General features: G+C 39.2%; 1 long non-coding RNA gene across 2 annotated transcripts; it reads right to left on the bottom strand.

The window, feature by feature from the left end:
* Positions 1-321: 321 nt before the first annotated feature.
* LOC103920891 lies at positions 322-3,978 on the bottom strand. Of its 2 annotated transcripts, XR_663826.1 has the most exons (5): positions 3,935-3,978; positions 2,655-2,678; positions 2,004-2,083; positions 1,262-1,343; positions 322-718 (listed from the first exon to the last, which is right to left on the bottom strand). It is a non-coding gene; the product is annotated as an uncharacterized LOC103920891 (long non-coding RNA). The 2 variants fall into 2 exon arrangements; XR_663825.1 differs by having other exon boundaries at positions 322-1,343.
* Between the last annotated feature and the right edge of the window lie 16,915 nt (positions 3,979-20,893).

Here is a 20,893-nt window from a genome sequence, read left to right as displayed (position 1 = left end):
CTAGTGATTTCTGCATTCACTCGGCAAGGATGCAAAAGCTTTGGCCTAAGGTCAGGGTGTGAGACTATTCTGTTACTCTAGTCTATGAGAGCGTCTACCTTGTGAGAGTGCAACGCAGTTCAACTCTAAATTCACGCTCCCGTCTAAGGCACCATAATAAGCTTTTAGCAACAAGCCTTATATTCAAGCAACTGGCTTTTTAGACAGGTAGAATGCAGCAGAAAAACAGAGCACAGTGAGTAAATGAAAGTTTGCAGTGGCCAGCTTTGATTAATCACTGCTAATAACTGTCAATAAATGAATGAGTAGGTACATCAAATATGTCATTTAAAAATAGCTTTAAACAATAACACTGTATATCTAAACTAGTAAATTAAGCAATGATTAGGAAACTCCCAGGCACTGGAATAGTACTGTTTATGCTGGCAAACTGGTTTTAGCCTGAGTCAAATTTTGGAAGCTAGAGCCTTCCAGGAGCCATTTCTAATAGGTAGTTCACACGTATGCAAGCATAAACAAGGACTATTCCAGCTAGCCTCAACAGTAGCAATGTTCCTGTGCAGGTTTAATTTATTAGAACAGACATAGCCTAAGTGTGCCATTTTCTGTAACTAGAATCTCTTTAATTTCAAGAATTTAACTTTTTTGAAGATACAGCTTTTTTGAGAGTGCTGTTTAAATAGCTACAATTGAGAGGACTTTCCTTTCTTCTTTCCTCCTGAAAGTGACATAAGAAAAGAAAAACATGAAAAATGTTACACAAATAAGAGCGGGATGGAAATACACCTCATTGCAATATATAACAGATATATAACACAGCAAAGGCCATAAATACCAATGATTAAGTTTCCCAGAGTCCCTAGTATCACACAGTTCTCAGAACTGGATTTAGTTACGGTATTGATGAGGAAAGAGATTATAAGGCTTGAGGCTCTGCAGCACTTTGACCTTTCTCTTGTTACGCTACAGACAACGCATGCCATGTCAGGTGGCATTTAAGAACCTCCCTGGTTTTAATGTTTCCCCCAGTTTTAATGCTTTACTTAATAGCACTGGCTGAGATTCTTTTGGTAACAGGATTTTCTTGTTAACTGACATTCCAAATTATTTTGGAGCGATTTGAAACGCTCTCTGAAAAAGGGAATATTACTAACTCGAAGTCCCATTGCAGGCGTGGTTCTGCCATACAGGCGCACAGACCAAAGGGTCATGCAACAGCTCTCCCGCTGTCATTGTAATGCTCTTTCGAAAGGCCACTCGCATTGGTCCTCATCTGTTGAAATTTTTTTTAAGGACACTCCAGGTTCACCAGAGGGGACAGAATTAATTTCAGCCGAACCTCCCTGTGCAAGAAATACAGATATGTTATTATCACTGCAGTATACATCTGAGCTACACAAATACAAAATCAATAATGTCAATATAATATTAGTATTAGTTCTGCTGATATTTTTCCTTATATTAACTTGTTTCATTAATACAGAAGACTATTTTTGCATACCTGAATCTATAGTAACTGTTACTGCATTTATTCTTCTTATTAGATAAGTTACCTAATATTTTAATTTTTAGCAATATTAACTTATGACAGGTAAGACTGTGGTTGCAAAATAATTATAGCATCTGAAGTAACTCAGACAGATAAAACTCACTTGAACTGTTCAATTGTCATCTCTGATGCAGGACCTTTAATGACAAAAACTGTCATTAAAGGGAGAATAAAACTGCAAACCAGGAACCATTCCTACTAAAATATGAGCAGGTACTACCCAGGAAGGGAGGTCAGCTGAGGTAAATTAAACGTTGATTACCAGATGACTAACTTTAAGAATGCCATCCAGTGGCAAAAAAATCCCAGTGGAAAAGCAACTACAGTGCAAATGAACACCAGAAATCTGAGTGAAAAGTGAAAAAATTGGGAAGCTGACACTTCATATTCTGTAACATAGACAGATGAATAGACATACGTAAACAAATATCCAAAAGTAAAAACTTGGACTTACCTTTGATTTTTTCTGTACATACCAAACACCAACAATTACAAGAATAAAAAGGAACACTAATGAAATGCTGATTCCTGCCACTGGAAGAGCAAAAAGAAAGGTACCCATGACTCTAAGCCATTAAGAAAAGGAAAAAATTAATACCTACGTTTGTGGTGGATAATTATGCAGCATAAAATGGTTGTATGTGACACTAGAATCTAGGTCTTTAATTTTTCTACAAACAAAAATCTCATTCAAATCTGGATTCGTACAGAAATGAACCAAGCACGTTACAGCTCATTACAGTCAATGATTTTTTGGCAGTCAAAGCATGTGCTATATTCATCTCCAATCTTAATATACCGACAGTTACTTCTGCTCACAATATTATTGGTGCTACAGATTTTACTGAAAGAAAAAGCCCCCTGTGGTAATAAGAAAGAAAATTACTATGGTTTAGTCTAGTATAGTGATATTCTTATTACTCAAATCACCAGAGAAAGGAGCGTAATACTCTTTTATAAAAAACGGACTTTTTCAGGCTAACGTAGGCAAGTCCATACGTAGCTTTTGTTTTCAATAACCAGTTGCAGTAAAAGAAGTTAAAAGTTCAAAACTTAGGTAAAGAAAAATATTATTTAAGTATATATATTGAAGTTGTCAACCTACCTAATAGAGTTGGCAGATGTTTTTCTGTTAAAAGGAAAAGAATGAAAATTAGAAACATGATGAAACGGTACAACTATGTGTAATGAAGCTAAAGCTGTTTTCCCTACCTTTTTTTGGTGATTACAAAGCACTGAATTTACAGTCAGGTGTTAGAAGGAAACTAACTCATTATTTCCTGCCAAAATAATAGATGGCAGCTATTAACCACTCTGTACCTACATTCACCATACTTGTATGCTGATTTCTGTTCACCCTCCTTCATAGGTGCTTTGTCTGTTTGGCAGGTAAGGCTTCGTGTGCCGGAGCGCTCTCATATATTCAGAGCGTTGTGCATTTACATATATTTATAATTAGCGTAACTAAGTCCAAGTCAGAACAGCAGCTTTCTTCAGATCCTGCCATGCTGAACGAGGGAGGAGGAAGCAAACGGATAAGACTGTTGCCGCCAAAAGTTTCCTCCTTCTTTTTGCCTTTCTTCCACCTTCACCACTGAGCCTTGAGTAGTGTCTCGGCATAAGAAGCACAGAGAAGACACGAGGAAGAAAGAGGGCAGGTAAAATTCCTGACTCTTCAGCTAGCAACATTGCCCTAGCAGCTGCTTCAGAGACCACCACTGCACAATGCCTCACAAACGTAGGAATTAAGAAAGCATTAGCATTCTGAAGCCCTGGCCTGTACCTATAAAGTTTCATGCAGCTCGTAGCTGGGATCATAAGAGCGAAGATGGGGCTTGTGAAAGCAATCACTTCATAAAGCCTCTAGGAAGATCCCCAGGAGCAGGGTTATCACTTGAGACACACACAGAGGCAGGTGCTGGTGATCCTGCACAGACGGGTGTCACAGAAAGAATCAAGACACTTAGCAGGTCTGTGGGGCCTTTTTCTGCTGTTATCTTCCTCATCGGTTTTCTTTCTTTAGCACAGAATACCAAGCTATCCACAGATCATGAAAAGTGCCTGACATTTTATACTAAGTGACGTATTTTCTGCTTCTTGACAGACAATTATTTAGGCTGTGTTATTTGAGATGTCTGAAATATTCTGTGCGCTTCAGCTTCCACCTCTGTAGAAACAGGGGAAACCTGTTTAAATCAATCACAGGGTTATATTGCTGCTAAATTGGTTTGTGTTTGCAATTTTTTTAAGGCTTTTGGATAGAAAGAGTCATTGGGTGGAAAACAACAGGGGAAAAATGGAACAGTGAATTCACAAGACTGGGGTGTGCCTACTGAGGGAAGAACTGACCCAGGATTTGGAGAAGCAACAAATAAAAAACCAGACCTGGAATGTGATTGCTCCCACGTGGAGTTGTTTCTGATACAGGAGTTGTTTCTGATACAGGACCTTGCATGACTTTGGAAGCAGGTGAGGAACTGCTTGATGACATTGTGGTCTCTGCAGAGCCATAGTTATTGTTACAAAGATATCCTAAAGTTAAAAAAAAAAATATATATATATTGCTGGAGTATGTCATATCAGTTATTATTAAGGTTGTTTGATAATTTCTGTTATAAAATCCAATCTTGCCTGCCGTTTTACGTTTGGAATGTTTCCTTCCATCTGACTTTTCTGTATGAGCATTTCAGGTGAAATTAAGACATTTCTCAGAAAAAGTTTTGAAAAAACAAGACTGTCATTTACTCAGCTTAAAAAAAAAAATTTCGTAGGTATTCTTCTCAGACATTGTTTCCTTGCTTTGCAGTAAGAAAATTAAATCCATAAAGGAGTAGTAGCAGAGCTATAGCCTTTACTACATTTGGGCACACTGTGAAAATTAGCGAAACCATTTTAATTTGCTTTGGTGGGGCTCGATAGGATACGGCAGCTAAATTCACCTGGGTTGTTTATTGATATTCATCCTTGTTCTCACTTCTCCTCTTGCCCTATCTGCTTCTCAAATGGGAAACAATCACATTAATACAGATGATGACACTCATTAGCTTGCTTTAGTTAACAAATGAAAACTTTCTTTCACATTCCTCTTCAACTTCAATTGCAAATTAATGAAAAAGAAGATTTGGAGAGGGGTGAAAGATACTTTCCCTGAACTTTTTCTGAATGACAGGATGAGAGGAAAACTATACCCTTTGTTAAGTTATTGGAGCATTAAGTAGACGCTTTCTTACACAGTCTCAGTTGTGACATGAAAAACAAAACGAAACCTCTTCTACGGAAGCAAATTCAGCCAGTGAAGTTCTAGGAGGTTCTACAAGGGAAAAAATTGGCTCTGAAACAGCACAGGGGGACAAAGCTGTGCCAGGTGAGATTCTTGGACATACAAGTTAAAAAAAATTGCCACCATCAAACATCTTACATAATTCTGGTGTCCCCTGAGATCTCCTTATCTATAAAGTTCTGTCTGGAATTATAGCATCATCTCTAGGCGTAACATCCACAGCTTCCCTGGAAGAGGGAGCAAACAGATGCAACCATGATGTCGCAATAAAAAAGAACAGTATTTACAGGCAGATGCTGACTCTATCTCTGAGAACATGCCACGCTTGTTAGTAATGGGTTTAAGTTGCTCAGTGGTTAGGAGGAAAACTTGCTTTGTCACTGCGAAGCTTTTACAGGATTCTGCCAAGAAGAGCACAGCTCCAGAGAGTGCGCCTGATGATATACATATCTCCATTAACTCCTTTGAAAAGGGAGGGCATAAATTCTCAGCCAGGCTTGCGCTCGAGAGCACATGTACGTTCATGATAAGAAGGCCCATTAGCCAACTCCCTCCACCTCTTAGAACCTTCTTAAATTCTCCCTCTATTGGTGCCTTTAGCGGGACAGAGGCATAAAGAAGAAAGTGCCTTATGTCTTTGCACCAACCTATACCTATTTTTTCCTTTTTTCACAAGGAAACAACTTTCTAGTGAAAATTTAATAAACCGATACAATCGGTCACAAATTCTAACTGCTAAATATAAAATCCTTTCATTATTGTCTAATATTAGACACAAATAATGTAAGGTGTCTCTGTTATATCATATCCAGTCACAAATTCTGAGTATTAATCACAAACATTTTCATTAGACAGAAACAATACAAGGGGCTGGGGTCCTGCCAGTCCTAATAATGCAAATGGTGCAGTTGGGAAGAAGTTCGTGAAACTTGCAGAGTGAGATACCACCCCTTCTCACTTCTACTCAGTAAATTTACTAAAGGCTTTGTGGGACGATTAGGAAGACCTGGTGCTTATTGTTAAATGGCCTGAAATCATTCAATTTTTTGCTTTCTTTGCAGCACCACTGAGATACTGCCCCTGTACCTGTAACTAGCAGTGCTGACAAAAAAAAAAAGGGATGAGCTGTAACTGTTGTCATCTCTCCAGTTCTACTATTGATTGTTAGACTATTGATCATTATTGACATTAACATTTATTTTCATCATTCATTAATGAATCTAAGATGACTAATGTTGCAAGAAGTCTTACCTTTTATTGGCACGGGTGTCTTTCTGTACCTGCAGGGGATTTCTTTAAAATACAACCACCCAACTTATTCCTGAAGTTTTATTATTAGGGGTGCTACAGATATTTGCATGGCAAAATAACTGTATGCTTTTTAAGTGAGTTATATCTTACTGATAGAGATGTAACTAAAGTAATCATTCATGTCGTACAATATAATAATGCATAGAGAAAACACCTTCAAGGATTGTACAACGATTTATAGATCACGTCATATGAATTAATATTTAGAGTATACTTAGGAATATCTTCAAAAAGTAATTACAAGTATTGAAGAGAAAGTAATAGCTGAGAAAACAAATATAAAGAAATGTTCACTCACCTGTGAACAACAGAATGAACATAGGTATTGTCTTACACATCTTCATTTTTTTCCTTTTGTTATCTGGCAAAGGGCAAAACCAACAGAAAACAAACCTGAAAAATCCGCAGGTCACCGTCCCCACAGCAAAGAAGCCGTGGTCATTACCCCCTGAGGCAACAGACCTCCAAAGCCTAACCCTGTTGCACTTATCACTTCCTGAGCTGCTTATTGGCTGAATCAGACTGTTTCCTAAAACAGCTGTAACAAGGGCTTATATGCCACATAGGCTGTGTAACTCCAGGAGCTTTGGATGTCCTGAAAAGAATTTACTTACTGCCAAGTGAAGTGTGCAGGGAGCACAAAAGTTACGCAACCAACAGCTAGATGACAAGTTCTATTCATACGTAAAACAAGTTCTGAACTGTGCATTTAACAAAATATTCTAGCTGTGATGAGGATACTCTCATATGTCACACCTACAGAGAGACTTTGTGTAGATCTCAAAGCTCTTTGTAAGCATGGAAAATGTATACTTTCACAGATGGAAAAGCCTGGACACATGGAAGTGAAATGCCTGTTGATCACAAAAGGCAAACATTTTCTTTTGCTCTAGTCACAGATCATAATATATTCCTAAATATTCAGTGCACCATAAAAATAAGTATTCAAAGCAAAAACACTGCCAGCCTGTAAAATTTAATGATTAATTACACACCTAGTTATTTAGGATCATTTAAAGAAACAGTATTATGCCTTCCAGAGCTGCTTCCCAAGTGCATCTCAAAATTGTTGGTCAATGTTCCAGGTGGTCTGACGCAGGTATGTACTTCATCCAAGGGTATATCGCTGATGATGCCGAGTTAACTGTTGATAATTCGAATAAAAAGGAAATAAATTTGTCAAGCAAAAGGAGTTCACTTGGCAAACCATCATCCCGCTGTCAAAAATCTCACCCTCTTTCTCTGCTGACACTATTTCCTTCAAAGTATACAATAGTACAACATGGAATACTTGTGTCTCTACGGACTCATGCACTGTATTACAACTCATTATTCGTAGGCTTTTCCTGGATGTTCCTCAGTCATGAACCTCCACACATGAAAAACATACCAGTTAGACTCTCAGGAGTGACAAGTTGCTATCTCACCAAATATTAACAAAAAACCCCACAACTGTTTACAGTCTCTCTATATGAATAAGATTGCCAAATGGCACTAAAACCAAGCAAACAGGAGTAACAAGCATTTGGATAGACATCTCCATTCCACAAGACAGCATAATGCTTGCAACAATGTTATGTTAACAGCTTTTTTTCAGTGCACACACCCTTATCTTTTCTTCTGAACATTTCTTTATCAGGTCATAGCAGACCTTTGCAGTAAGAAGTGCTGGCACAGAGTTTTCTGCCTTCCAAGCTTGTTGCTAACCAGCACAAGAAACCACTTTCATTATGTATTCTTTTTCTTTCAAAGTCTCAAACTTTGTTTGAAGAATATCTCCAATAACAATTACGTTTTCTGTCCCTTCTAATAATATCTTATGAACACTTTTACTGCAGTAAGAAATTAGTATCTTCATGCATCTCCTATGTACCCCAAAAAAGTATTCATGCAAATTCACTACACAAGTGGAGAACCACAGCTCCTTCTACAGCCAATGGAAAAGAGGCAATTCAGAGGGAGAGCCCCAAAAAGGCATTGTGAATTTCCAAAGTGCCAAAGCATGTCCATCAGTTCAGATGGATCCTAGGATAGACTGGCCTCTTTTGCCTGAAGTCTGACCATCTAGTTAACTTGTCTAAAAGCTGTCCATTCTGCCTACCTTTTCTACCTTCAGATACTCACTTGTAAACACTGAGGAGGGAAAAGGTACAAATAATGAATGCACCTACCTACAGGAGAGGAAGAGGGTATATAAAGTGTGTAGGATGCTCATTTGCAACTAAACATAACAGAAAGCTTCCCTGGACCACAGAGGAGCTCTGGAACCCATAAAGGTCAGCTCTGTATTGACGGTGCTTCTGTTTCCCCTGGCTTAAAGTGTGAAACCCTCAAGCCCACTGTTCCCTGATAAAAATGTCTCAGTACTGACAAAATCTCTTTCCAATGTACGCTTTATAAAATGGTACCAAAAACCCCAGACCTCCTCTTTAGGAGAGACTCCTCATCTAGGTGACATGACTTACCAGGGAGTACCGATCCCTATCATTTCATGAACTTTCCTGAACTACCACCTGTCACGTAGGTACTTTCAGAAGGAAGCACTGGGGGTGAAGCAGTGTATATAGGAGAGACGCTTCCATCTCTTTACAGAGATCAAAGGTTTAAAGCAGAAATATATGTAATGCTTTAGGATCACCGTGCATTGTACCAAATTCGTATCCAATAAACATCATGCCTACTAGATCACCTACACTTGGCTGAGTGATGAAAGTTCTACACAGTGTTACAAAAGAGGGAAAAAGAGATGTATACATATATGTGTGTGTATATATGGTTCTTTTGACTACTTTCTCTTACACACTGTCTTTGGAAAGTTCAGTTTCTAATAAACAGTGCCAGTTAGATGGCCAGGTAATTATATAGTTGGTGGCTACTGTATCTCCATTTCTCCTCATACTTTGCAGCAACCAATTCGATATTATGCCACAGGTACAGATCCTTTCCCTATTAGCTCCTCTCCTAAGTTTTGAGATTTGCTTTGTTTGCTCCTATTAGAATTGTTTGGGAAAAAAACTTACAATCTGGTTTTGTTAGAATGTTTTGATTGGGAAATAGTTTTGGGAATGGTTCAGTGCTGATAAATCTCTGATAGAAAACCATTAAATTTCTGCCTGCCTAGAAAGCTGTGGTCCCAGAGCGTGCCACTTCATGACAGATATACATGTGGATTCTTTTGGACACGGGAATGCACAGAAGTCAGGCTCATAAGAAGCCTGATGATAGGTAGCCCCACAGCCAGGATTTTTAGAGTTCCCAGGGGTATTATAGGCAAGAAACAGGTTTTAACTGAGAAGGCATATTTCCCAGATTTCCATCCCTTTGTCATCTGGAGGCTGAAGTGAGCCTTGAAATCCTGGGATCTGTGGGTCAGCAGTACTGTACAGCTGCATTTGTGGCACTCCACTTTTAAAAAACAAAGTAAGGTGCTTAAACGGAAATCATATATCTCTGAAATCAAACACGACACAAAACCTATGGCAAATCAAATAGAATTGCTTTGTTTTGTAGAAGTTATTTATACATGAATTTGGCCATGTATGCCAAATTTCATTTATTCTTAGTAGAAATCATAGGAACAATAATTAATCTAACAGACAATTTTTTTATTAAAAAAGTGGGCAGCAGTTACTATGGGTTGTCTGTCTAAAAAAATACTTGATGGACACCATACGATTCTACACGGTCTACCAGAATGTGCACTGTCATGCTGTGGGCACTGCACAGATGCTTGACCAGGAAACAATGATTGCTTAAGAAATGCTTGAGCCTCACATCTCTGACTCTCTCTCTATATGTCTATACACATAGTCTATAGACATCTGGATTCAAACACAGCTGCCTGAATTAGTGTTTAGGACTCATTTGACCTGATCGCAGGCCAGTGAGTTCAGATTCAACTGTAATTCGGTTCTCAAGTGCAGAGATGAAGTACTGAGAGACAGGCTGTTAATGTATTTTCCTTTTCTCCCTTGCAGGGAATGTGAGTCTCCCCTGAAGGTGGCATCATAGACAGATCTTCCCCACAGAAAAACAACAGCCAAGATATCAGTGGAATTGTCATTGACTGCTGAAGAACAGCTGAATTTTGCTTCTAGTGTGATGTTATGATCTTGATCCTTCTTTCAGTTCTTCCATCCCTCTTAAAGCCCATATTCTCTATAGAATGCTCTAAATCTTCACACCTGTCAATCTCTCTACTTCGGCTGCCGTATCTTGCATTTCTGAAAACTTCTGTCACTGCCATTGCTAGCAAGAATGGCAGAGTGAATCCAGTCTTCTAATTTTAAAAAGTGCCACAGCAGCAACAGATGCACTGTATGACAAACAAGAGTGATTTAAGAAACAAAGTGGAAGTGGGGGAGAAAATTCAGAAAGCCACCTGTAAACAACTTTGCTGAAACTACAAAATTAAGCAGCATTTTGTCAGTCCGAGTCCAACCGTCAACCCAACAACACCATGCCCACTAAACCATGTCCCTAAGCGCCTCATCTACCCGTCTTTTAAATACTTCCAGGGATGGTGACTCAACCAGCAAGAATGGCAGAGTGAATCCAGTCTTCTAATTTTAAAAAGTGCCACAGCAGCAACAGATGCACTGTATGACAAACAAGAGTGATTTAAGAAACAAAGTGGAAGTGGGGGAGAAAATTCAGAAAGCCACCTGTAAACAACTTTGCTGAAACTACAAAATTAAGCAGCATTTTGTCAGTCCAGTTCTCCCTAGTAAGTTGTCTAAATACCTGAACCCTTCTCCAATCCTTCTCAACTCCATATTCTCATTTGCTGTCATTTTCTTGCCCTCACACATTCAAATATAGGCATCTCAAGATTCCTGGAGTGACAGCAAATATAGATACAGGCAGCAGAGAAATAATTAGCCAAGAAAACAGACCGTATTCATGGTGGAAGCGAAGTCTCAGCACCCTGAGGTTCAGGTAAATGCAGGCCACTAGGCAAATGTACAATTGAGCTAAGGTAATGCAAGGAAGAACTTAAACCTTGCAACTCTTTACATAAGTACATTAATCATCAGTAACAAAGAGTTATCTGCAGTGGTTGACGTATTGCCAGCATGTGCAATCCTGCCCTGGAGGAAATGATCAGCCGTTAGCATCAGTGGAGTTGCACTAGCTACTGCCCCTCAGGAACTGAATTGTAAAAGGTAAGAGTACCATCAAGTATGAAGAACAAAAAGCAATGAAGTATAGTATCTTAGTACTATAAAAGTTGCCCCTTCTCTTTCTACAGCCTGTTAGCCTATAGAAGTAGTTCTATTTAACATGAAATGAAAACTTCTAGCTCTATGGGACAGAAAGCTTGTCTCCAAATTTGTGCATAAAGAAGCTGACTTCTATATGCTGTAAAAAATCAACTGTCTTTGGTAATAAATGTTCTTGGCAACAAGTACTGGAGAAGAGTATGAAATTATCCTTTCAGAGTAACGTGCAAAATGTCTGAAGAGTTAAAGATTTTTCCAGTGACGTCAGTGTCATGTGATCATGAAACGGTTTGTTACAGCATTTAAAAAAAATACAGCCTTAAGTTCTAAAATTTTGGTTTTTTGCAGACTAATATTGCCAACAGGAAAGTTCAAGCTGTAAATTGAAAAAAACCTCTCTTATTTGCCCTGTACCTCATAGTAATGCTATGTTATATTAAAACAAATCAATGTGTGATTCTTTCCATCTTCTAAACAGACCTCTTAAAGTTAATTTACAAAAAGAATTCACTAGGAAGCACTCACATGACTCAGTATTACCAGCACTGCTTTGCATCCTACATAGCAGGTTAGGTTCTACTTACAGAATTTGTTACTATTTTCAATAGTGCAGAACCCTCCATATATTTAGAAACTTCTCAAGTATCACGATTGTAAATAGCAGGTTTTGCATCATGTGTCACACACACTGATTTTCATGTCTACACTACTGTATGTGGCTGGGAGCTGTGAATGATGCAAAGTAGCAGATTGGTATGAACAGAAAATTATGATTGGGAAAAATAATAACCATTAAATTAGAAACTGTATTACATTTAATGACCCAGTTGCAAGATGGCTTCTATTTACTTCTAAAGTAATAAGTGGCATACCTCCTAAACCAACAGACCTTTGTAACAAGATATTTCCTATAAGGTGACTCAAAATCATTGCTGCTGCAGATTAAGTCATACACATTGTAGTCTACCAGTCTCTTTTTCTGATCCTCATACATATATACATGTACACCCACACTTATGGTTCTTTTTCCAAGCGAGGCTGAGGAGGAGCTCCAGGGATACCCCTGCTGAATCTTCCTCAAAGTTAGCCCACTGAGGAAGCAGGACTTATCCCCCTGAGGAACGAGCTGCCAGGATCCCTCTTTTGCAGGTTTTCACGGAGCTAATTGCCCTTTGTTGCTGACCTGTACAGTACTCTTGTTAAACAACGCCATCACCCACAACTGAGATAACTGAGCAGAGCAGACTTCTTGAATCTCGGTGGTTAACGAGCAACAGGGTTGTCACATGTGGAAGAAATTTTGCCTAGTCTGATCCGCAGTGACTTACTGGTAGGTTCTCAAAAATTTATGCAGCGCCTAGCGGATATAGGAAGTGGAGGTAAGTAGTTCATTCCTCTTCCTGCTTACCTTGGCGTAACTACTGACACCACACAAGAAGTCTCAGTATTGTGGACAGCAAGCAGAAATCACTGCTGTCTTCCACCTCATATTTGAAGAACTTCAAAATTCATCTTATTTTCTTTGCCTTTTGAATGAAAAGTAACACATTGGCCTTTTACATTAACTCATTGTCCCAGCTGTCTGTACTAGGGCACCAAATGTTGTTTAATTTGAAGAAACTGCAGACATGTATAACACAAAATTTCTGTCTCAAAGCATTTTTAGTTTCACTTAGGTCTGTCCTGTTCCTCCTACCTGCCAAAACTATGGATTCCCCATAACACCTATAGGAACAGAGGAGACCGATCTGTATATTGAATTAAATTCTCTTGAAGTTATTCCAGAAAATTATCCCATTTATTGAGGGAGGATCTTTCACAGGCCTGGTGAAAAACTAACCCCTAAACCAGACGAAAGTTTGCCTCCTGTAGCAACAGCTCTCATTTTCGTGCTTCCATGTTTGTTTTACAGTGGCATAGTCCTTCATTCACAGACTGCCGGTAGTAGTTTGAATTCAGCACCATATACAAGTTGCTGAAGTGAGAGACTGTCAGCTATTTATTTTTTCACATATGAGCATTTCACTCAGGAACTATAAAATGCTTCATCCTCTCTGCATTTTGTAACGGAGAATAACATTGAGCCCCTTGTGTTTTAGTTCCCTTGATCTATTGACCACACATTTTAAGGAGAGGCTGACAGCTTGCATGTCAGTTATTTTCAGATATCTGTCTCTGTCAAATTCAGAAATCCCAAGAAAATAAACGAAGTGCAGGATTATAAATACATGTGAAATCAGAGCTGTCATCACTCTCAAAGATTTTCCATTGTGCCTGCTGCATTATTTTTAAGCTAAGATTTCCCAGATGTTTAGTAGGAATGTTTAGAGAGTAAAGCATTTCATTTTTCTGATGACTGTAACATTCGTAGATTTAACCTATTCAAAATTGGGGGTTTGCGCCTAATTTGTTTTTCTCAATTGTGTGAGTGGAATAGAATAATAAAAACAAAGTTTAGCAAGGCTACATAGCTCTTGATGGCCTGAAGGCTGTTGTTTCAAATTTTCAGGTACACTTAGTTATTCAGAAGAATAAAACGTGACACAGACCCCCTGAAAGGATGCTTGCTCCTCATGTGTGCGTACCCTGGTCTTCAGAGGCCAGCACTGGGTCTGTATTGCTCTGAGGCATAGAGGAGCAGAGCAGGAATTATACTCCATGTCGTGCTCCTTCTGCTGACCAGTGGTTTACTGAATGCAGCTCAGACAAGACTGATTTAAATTACAAATTTTCATTATGATTTAAAAGAGGAAGAAGGAAATTTTATGTAAAACTATTATCTTGTTTTACCTTGCTAATTGATATAACTGAATACCTCCACCTTTCTGGTCAAGAAGGAGGATAGCTATACATTTTAATGTAAGTAAGTATAGTTTGAGCATACTTACTTAGGAACCTAATTTTTATGCTGGTTGAGAATGTTGACTGACCCATTTTCTATGTTGCCTAAAATGGTTCATTTTTACTTGCTTTTTTTTGTCAAACTGCACTTGGAAGGAAATTGGATTCCAGCTGAAAATATATAAAAGTTCTAGAACCAGTAAATCTTATATCCTTACACTCATAATGAGTTGTCTTGTGATTTTTACTCTCATTCTGGCTCAGACTATAGATGATCCAGTCACTAACACAATCTTAAAGGCAGGAAATATCCCCTCTGAATCCTCAGAAGAGGCTGCTATTGTCAGAATAGGTCTAAGGTACCCACAGCCTCCAGGTGCTTGAACAGTGACGCCCCCACCAGAGCACTGCTTTGGCTTTCTTTAAAACACCGCTAGTGCACTTTTACTACCTGAGTACTATTTTTCTGTGTAACTTTTTTTTTTTTAATTTATAACAGTGACTTATCCCTCAAACTAAGTTCCCAAGCTTCAGATTCAGCTGTATATGGCTGCTAGGTATGACACAGGACATATGGCAGACACATGCCTTCTAGAGTATTAGGGCACTGTAAGATGTGCCAAGTGGCACTACACATGGTGGGCAACTGAACCAAGCCCCTACAGGAAGCCTAGTAATAAACTGCTGTAAGAATAAGCAGGAGAATCTACTATGATAGATCAATAATCCCCAAATTTGTTTTTTCACAGACTCTCCTGAAAAATGGGGACTAATGCAGGTTTCATCTTCATTGGGTTATGTCAGGCATGAAGGCAAATCATGTGTTACATGCAGGGATGATGAACAGGCTCTCGGGGTAAAGGGGCTAACTATGGCAATGCACTTCCCTTTCTGTGACACATGAATCAATATACACTGGTAGTAAGTTGTACCCCTGTACTGCTTCCGAAAGTGTGCCTCTTGTGTTCCTCGGGCAACATGTGCAGCACTCTGGATCGCTACCACCTTACAGACCTTAGTCAGAGGACCACTGCTAGACAGCCAAGATGATAACAGCATAAAAATGTTTACCTTAAGAATGTTCTGCTCACGTCTGAATTAAGATTCAAGCTGTTTCCTATGCCTTTATTAAAATAAAAAGTTTCCCCATTCCAAAGTTTTGCTGTACTTTGTATGCAGTCCGCTACTGTAATTTACTGTCCTGTTAAGTTCTTATATAAGCTGCAGAAAGCTTAAAAGGTTGTAGCTAGGTGGCTTGTGTTCACTGCCCATAGTCATCGAATTACGTCAGAAATGAAGTCATGTAATTGGCTTTGCCACCCAACACACAGATTTTAAGATTGCACTTATGTCTCTCTATGTGCAAGTGGATTTGGCATGGTTTATATTACAGGGAAGACTAGCTTCTGTACACACCTCCTTTTCTTCCCACACTCTCTTTTTCTCTCACACATACATACACATGCTTTTACTCAAGAGATGTTCAATAACTATAATGCTAAAGTTCTTTGACCTTAGGCCATTAGCCCTCTCAGGACAGTCCCAATAAACGGCTAAGAGTTTTAGGCATCTGATCTCTGGAGAAAACACCAGAACTCTGCAGAAGATGTCTGCGTGGTGACGAGTGAGATGAAGGCAAGTTGGAGTGGCAACCTACAGAGCCTGCACGCTGACCTGTGCACTAACATCTCGTAGGAAACGTTCACTCTGCAACAGCAATGGCTGTCTGCAACACTGCACCTCTCTATAGCTTAGACACTTGACATAGCGCTGCAGGAAGATGCCTTCATTCATCCAGGATTTTCAATTAAGAATCCATCTCAGGATCCTTCTCTTTTAAAATGCAGTCAGAGAAGAGGGCAACTGCCCACCTCTTCTGTAACAGATTATATTTCAGAGCACTCAGAGATTCAATTCCTTTATCAATATAAGAAGACTCAAGTCCACACTGCCAGTGTCCTTTACCACCACCAAAGAGTCTACTGTGAGTTTTTCTTTTAAAATTGGATTACAGTGCAGCAAAGTGCTTAAGAATGGTGGGCAGGATGCAACAGCAACACTTTTCTTGCTGTTGATTAGGGTACAGTCTTGGAGGGAGAGATCTGAGATTCCCAGCCCTGCTGTAAGCATAATTTCTGTACTTTATCTTGTTTCTATTACAATGCATATCCACAACGTATTAATGCATATATTCAGTTATTAACTCCTCTATTTATAATTTTCTAGTACTTCTCTCTAGTGTGCTTCTCTCAGAGCATAGTTTAATACACTTCTGTTAACACTGTTAAACATGAATTACCTGTTATTTGCACATCACCAAGTTAACATTAGCCAAAGAAAATTTCTCATTACTTGAAGTCTGAGTGATGTACAGAGATCCATTTCAAGGGAGATATCCATACATCATTTAGAAGTTAGATCTACCAAGGCACTTTGCCTAAGTGACATGGAGTCCCTGGACCTTTGTAACTGCCCATCGCTCCCACAGATGACAGGATGATCTCCATTCAACAATATTGTTGTGAAGGAAATATGAGAGAGACATTTTCCTATCTTTATGCCTTCCCATAGGAAATAACAGCCTGACCTCATGTCACAGTGTGCTATATTAAAAGAAATGTCATAATAACTAAAATCTCAAGCTCTGAACCATTGTGGTCTTTGAGTAGGTACTTAGGCATCCCATTTTCTCAGCTAAATTCCAACTGGCTAATAACAACGTTACCTACTTAAGCCTCATGCATAGCTTGGAGGCCATCTTGAGCCTCTGCACTGTAGTCTGCACTGGCTGAAGCATGACATTTCCAATGTAGGTTTGGTTCCTTTTCACAGAGTGAGGAAGTGACAAACGCCTGAAACAGATGATCCAAATGTGCATATAATTGCACAGTATTCATTTTTACAAGTAATTAATTTTCTATAGCCTTACAATTAGCATAAATCTTTTTGCTTCCCCTAATAGGCTAAGTTTCTATATTATTACTTTGCATTTAAAATATTGCAAACTGAAAGCCAATGTCAGAATTTTTAGCATTGAAGAAAAGGACGCTACTGTATTTCAAGTTCTTGCAAAGAAATGCTTTGGAGAAACTTTGACTACCTGTTCTCTTCCTTGGACACTAGAGGTCACCAGTGGTACAGACACGGGGAAAGGGATTGGTTTTTATGATCTTCAGCAATACAGACAGAGGCCTCAATCCCTCTCCTGTGACTTTCATTTAAGTTGTTACTGGAAGTCCGTTGGCATCTCGATTTTTGGAAGAGTGAGAAGATTAAACTATTTCTTTCAAGCACGACATGCCTCAGATGTATAGCTGTGTATCTATTTGAAAGGGATGGGTGTCTCTTGAAAGTATGATTTATTCGTCCCTCTGATACTTGAGAGTTCCTTGGCTGATACCTGCTGTATTTGAGCTCTGAGTAATGTTGTTGAGACAGAACCACAGAACACCCAGCAGAAACACATGCTGTTTCAAACGAAACAGCATGGCCCATTTCAAGAAAGAAACAGTGCTCCTTTACTGGTTCCATGTGTGGCGTGTGAAGGGTTCACTGAAGCAGAACGTTCAAGAACACCAGTTGCGTTTTTTGACTAAGAGACCACACCATCTTTTAATACGTTCAGGACTTTCAATTTCTATGAGTGACGCTTATGACAAAATACCCCAAGTCCTCTTGCATGTGAAAAGGCTCAGAAATGCTTAGAAATCTGTGCTAGAGCACAGCCATTCCTTAGAGAAAATATATCCAGCTTTTAACCTGTAAAAGATGGAAATTTGCTTAAAATATTTTTTATCAGATCAGTAGTTAAATTTAACAACCATCAAGTTTATACACTCTATCAGCTATTTATATAACGCATGATACTAATATAATCCTAAATAAGAAGCGGGTTTTTTTAGCAATGATTCATTTTATAAAAGCGTTGAACTGGTACAGTGTAATAAACATACTACTGCAATTACAGAGACTGACTATAATCAAACAGTACTACCTAACAGAAAGTCTTCTTGGTGCATCGAAAGTTATTCCCATGTTAAATATCTACTCAAAGATTGTTTTGTCAAAAGATTTCATAAGATTTTGGATACTAAACCTATCACAGATTGAAATTTTGGTGAAAAGTCTATTGAAACTGTATAAACTCCATAAACCCTGAAACTTGCAGTAAGTAGCAATGCCACACGGGCTTTTTTCATGCTTGCTTTCTTCACCTAGGTTTCATCTAACTTTGAACTCCTTTTACTTTGAGGTGCAGTACATAAAGAATTTTTAAAGTTACGCAAAGTTAAAAATTAGGCAGGCAGGAGAAATCTTACCCTTGAAAGAAGTAAAAACAACTGGACACTATATGCTACATATTTTCACTACTTTGTTTAAAATAGCATATTGATGTACTTAAAACACTTCAGATCTGTGTGTTATTTATGATGCTGTAAACATACAGAAAAGCATGAAAGTCACATTTTCCACTGCATCCAAGGAGACAAATTTAAAATTACAGCTATTGGAAATCTGTTTTATGAGCTGTGTGAAAGGTGTAGTTAAATGCAGTGCTATGAACTTTGGTCTACGATACCCTACGTACTGAGGCTCCTAGATAGTGTTAATGAAAAGAAAAATCAAACTAGATTGAGACTTCTGGCTACGTTCTGATTTTTCTACATCCTTCTGAAAGGAATGTGAGAGCACATGTGAACCTAGTCCACATCTTATACGTCCTTGTATTAGCAAGACATAAAATAAGAATACTGCAATATACAAGTTAATGCACTACTTATGATTAAAGGTAAGCAGGGAAGATAGCTCAGCTCAGCAGGGAAGACTATCAATGTGTGAAGCTTTGTGAGTCAGGCAGCAGATCTGAGACACAGAACTTGATGGAGGGTCTTTTCTTGTAAGCTCCTGCAGCTTCTGCTCGTGGGCTTTTTTCCCTTCTCTCTTCCTCTCCCTTCTCTCACTAGCCCACAGCAAATGTCAGCTGAGTGTAAGTGGAGCATAATGTGGCATACCTACAATACTGCCATACCTGTGCCCAAGCCAAGGTATCTCTTATACCAGGACCAACAGACACAGGAGGGAAATGAAGCACCAGCAATAGCTAAGAACTGTGCTTGCATGGGGAATTCACCATGGGGCAAATCCAATTGCTCTTGGCTTCTTTTGGGCAACCCATCCATGCAACACAGCATTAATACGTATCAGATACAGTCTTCACTGGCCACAGAATTTGTCCAGTAAGTCTGAACCGGACTTATTTAAACAAATGTTATTTTTTTATGTAGTGCATTCATAAAAAGGCTGGCACCAGTGAAGAAAGGGAGCTAGATATTGGATTATGAGATATAGCTCAGCAATCACTCTACAACAACAAGAAGTTAGCTTCCACCTGGATCAGTTCTCTGCTGCCTGTACCCTGTAGTCAGGGAAGTGTGTGTTCTATCGGCACAAATGCTGGTGCTGGCACAAGACAGCAAACACGGGAAGGGATGGATGTGACCAACCCTTTTGGCAAAAGTCTGCATTAGCTCGACTGAAAAGTCATCACTGAACTGCAGCATGTATTTTATGAATATGCCCATGAAAGACAGAAGTTGGCATCAAAAGGCATGAGAGCGGGCCTTAAATTTCCCCTTTAACGTAAAACATCCAGACGTGTTGATATTCAGGATATGCTGCTAAGCTCATCCCATGCCTTTGTGGATGTGGGTCTCAGCAGAGGGTAAGGGTATTAGCATATGAGATGGGGCTATGTAGCTGGGTTTGAAGAACGAAGGATTTTTTCTTTGCTGATCTCAGGGAAGCTTCTGACATTTTTACTGTAATAATTTACTACAGTTTTCGTATTTGGTGAATATATGTAGGTCCTGGAAAAGCTCTTCTGTATTTACATAAATCTACTATAAATAAGGCTCATTTACCTTCATCCACCCATCATATAGCTCTGGAACTAGAGGAAGTAAATATTGGACCTGGCAAATACAGTATTTTATGCCTCTGGTCCCTTCCCATTTTCTTAACTTTCATCATCTTCCAAAATCATGTTTCTGTTTCAATTATTCAGTTGTTGTGTTGGGTTTTTTTTCCCCCTCAAAATGTCTGCTTGATGCGAAAGCTCTGTTCAGCTGGAAAACAGCATTCTGATTAGGAGAATATATGTTCAGGTTGGTGAACCCAACACGTGGGCCAAGTGCATCAGTCTTTTGATTCCTTCCTCCAAGCAGCTGAAACCCTCACTGGTTTCCACAGAGGATCAATGTGTTTCTCAAGTCCTTAGCTTTGCTCTACCTGCTTTGCACTGACCTTGCAGAGTAAGGTAGTTCACTTGGGCATTTGTGGCGCTCTCTATAGCTTCTAAGTAGCTCCCCTCACCTGGGTCCGGGTCTGTCCCCAAAGAAAAGAGGCTGCACCCATCACTACATTGGCTCAGAGGAACCTGGCTGCTCTTGTTTCTTAAGAGCTCTGGCTTGCTGAATAAGTCAGGGTAACTTTTGGCACACATAAATTGCTTAGACTTGAGGCCTGAGCCCATAGCCCTGCAGTGTCAGGGAGTTGACAGACGTGGCTTAGAGCTCCCTGTGTGCTTTGTTCATGGACCTCAGTGTGCGTCTCCAAAGTTGTTAAGGTTTTCCACCAGACTTGTGCCATACCAGGAGTGAAGTTAACCATCACGGTTACCTTTGCTGTCAG

The sequence above is a fragment of the Pygoscelis adeliae genome, unplaced genomic scaffold, assembly GCF_000699105.1.
Source record: "Pygoscelis adeliae isolate BGI_AS28 unplaced genomic scaffold, ASM69910v1 Scaffold66, whole genome shotgun sequence".
In the NCBI taxonomy this organism is placed as follows: domain Eukaryota; kingdom Metazoa; phylum Chordata; class Aves; order Sphenisciformes; family Spheniscidae; genus Pygoscelis; species Pygoscelis adeliae.
This window is presented reverse-complemented; position numbering and strand designations above follow the sequence as displayed.